A 2,500-nucleotide genomic window follows, 5' to 3' on the forward strand; every position below is an offset into this window, starting at 1 on the left:
CAAGAAAGAGCGGTGCGGGGCCGGTCGGAGCGCACCCTTTTCTCGGTGGCTGGCGGGCGAGAGAGTGCTGCGTCGCCGGCATCGGCGTCGAAAGAAGCCGAGCCAAAAAAAGTTAAAGTACAAACGTGCAAGCATACTAACCTAACCCTAGGTAAGGCATGTCAGAGCGAAAGACAGTAAACTCGAATGAGCCAAGAAAGAGCGGTGCGGGGCCGGTCGGAGCGCACCCTTTTCTCGGTGGCTGGCGGGCGAGAGAGTGCTGCGTCGCCGGCATCGGCGTCGAAAGAAGCCGAGCCGAAAAAAGTTAAAGTACAAACGTGCAAGCATACTAACCTAACCCTAGGTAAGACATGTCAGAGCGAAAGACAGTAATTTCGAATGAGCCAAGAAAGAGCGGTGCGGGGCCGGTCGGAGCGCACCCTTTTCTCGGTGGCTGGCGGGCGAGAGAGTGCTGCGTCGCCGGCATCGGCGTCGAAAGAAGCCGAGCCGAAAAAAGTTTAAGTACAAACGTGCAAGCATACTAACCTAACCCTAGGTAAGGCATGTCAGAGCGAAAGACAGTAATTTCGAATGAGCCAAGAAAGAGCGGTGCGGGGCCGGTCGGAGCGCACCCTTTTCTCGGTGGCTGGCGGGCGAGAGAGTGCTGCGTCGCCGGCATCGGCGTCGAAAGAAGCCGAGCCAAAAAAAGTTAAAGTACAAACGTGCAAGCATACTAACCTAACCCTAGGTAAGGCATGTCAGAGCGAAAGACAGTAATTTCGAATGAGCCAAGAAAGAGCGGTGCGGGGCCGGTCGGAGCGCACCCTTTTCTCGGTGGCTGGCGGGCGAGAGAGTGCTGCGTCGCCGGCATCGGCGTCGAAAGAAGCCGAGCCAAAAAAAGTTAAAGTACAAACGTGCAAGCATACTAACCTAACCCTAGGTAAGGCATGTCAGAGCGAAAGACAGTAAACTCGAATGAGCCAAGAAAGAGCGGTGCGGGGCCGGTCGGAGCGCACCCTTTTCTCGGTGGCTGGCGGGCGAGAGAGTGCTGCGTCGCCGGCATCGGCGTCGAAAGAAGCCGAGCCGAAAAAAGTTAAAGTACAAACGTGCAAGCATACTAACCTAACCCTAGGTAAGACATGTCAGAGCGAAAGACAGTAATTTCGAATGAGCCAAGAAAGAGCGGTGCGGGGCCGGTCGGAGCGCACCCTTTTCTCGGTGGCTGGCGGGCGAGAGAGTGCTGCGTCGCCGGCATCGGCGTCGAAAGAAGCCGAGCCAAAAAAAGTTAAAGTACAAACGTGCAAGCATACTAACCTAACCCTAGGTAAGACATGTCAGAGCGAAAGACAGTAATTTCGAATGAGCCAAGAAAGAGCGGTGCGGGGCCGGTCGGAGCGCACCCTTTTCTCGGTGGCTGGCGGGCGAGAGAGTGCTGCGTCGCCGGCATCGGCGTCGAAAGAAGCCGAGCCAAAAAAAGTTAAAGTACAAACGTGCAAGCATACTAACCTAACCCTAGGTAAGGCATGTCAGAGCGAAAGACAGTAATTTCGAATGAGCCAAGAAAGAGCGGTGCGGGGCCGGTCGGAGCGCACCCTTTTCTCGGTGGCTGGCGGGCGAGAGAGTGCTGCGTCGCCGGCATCGGCGTCGAAAGAAGCCGAGCCAAAAAAAGTTAAAGTACAAACGCGATGCTAATGAGCGAGCCGTTGTCTCGACTAATATGTAGGGGGCGTTCGATCGAGCGTCTGGCTTGAGCGCTTGTCGGCCTAGCAGAACGGTCGCATTGTTATGCCCGGGTTTTAGGCACCGCTGCAGGCGGCCGGCAGAGCTCTTGTTTGTGCGAAACTGAATGGATCGAGCCCGAGAGAGGGCGAGCAAAGAAAAAACGCAAATCGCTCCGCCTGGCACTGCCGGCGAGAGCGTGGACGTCGCGGCCAGCGACTGTCGAAGCTGAGTACGGCCGCAGGCGATCGCCTCGGTCTTAAACGAATGCGACGAGCACGCGCCGGGCGGCCCAGCAAGGGCCGAGCGCAGCTGTCGCAGCTATCTGGTTGATCCTGCCAGTAGTGATATGCTTGTCTCAAAGATTAAGCCATGCAGGTGCAAGTACGAGTTCTCGTAAAGCGAAACTGCGAATGGCTCATTAAATCAGTCTTGGTTTATTTGGTCTCGTAAGCGAAGTGGATAACTGTGGTAATTCTAGAGCTAATACATGCATTAAGCGCCGACTTCGGGAGGCGCGCTTTTATCAGATCAAAACCGACCGGGTTCGTCCTGTGACGTTTGATGACTCTGGATAACCACGCGGATCGTACGGTCTCTGCACCGACGACGTATCATTCAAGTGTCTGCCCTATCAACTGTCGAAGGTACGCTACGTGCCTACCTTTGTGATAACGGGTAACGGGGAATCAGGGTTCGATTCCGGAGAGGGAGCCTGAGAAACGGCTACCACATCCAAGGAAGGCAGCAGGCGCGCAAATTACCCATTCCCGACACGGGGAGGTAGTGACGAAAAATAACA

General features: G+C 55.5%; 1 non-coding gene across 1 annotated transcript in view; it reads left to right on the forward strand.

Moving 5' to 3' along the window:
- Positions 1 to 2,020: 2,020 nt before the first annotated feature.
- Positions 2,021 to 2,500, forward strand: part of LOC144419303 (small subunit ribosomal RNA) — a 1,810-nt gene continuing 1,330 nt past the window's right edge. Inside the window, exon 1 of the ribosomal RNA XR_013473976.1 lies at positions 2,021 to 2,500. This exon is cut by the window's right edge and continues 1,330 nt beyond it. This is a non-coding gene — a ribosomal RNA (small subunit ribosomal RNA).

This window comes from Styela clava, unplaced genomic scaffold, assembly GCF_964204865.1.
Source record: "Styela clava unplaced genomic scaffold, kaStyClav1.hap1.2 HAP1_SCAFFOLD_116, whole genome shotgun sequence".
In the NCBI taxonomy this organism is placed as follows: Eukaryota; Metazoa; Chordata; class Ascidiacea; order Stolidobranchia; family Styelidae; genus Styela; species Styela clava.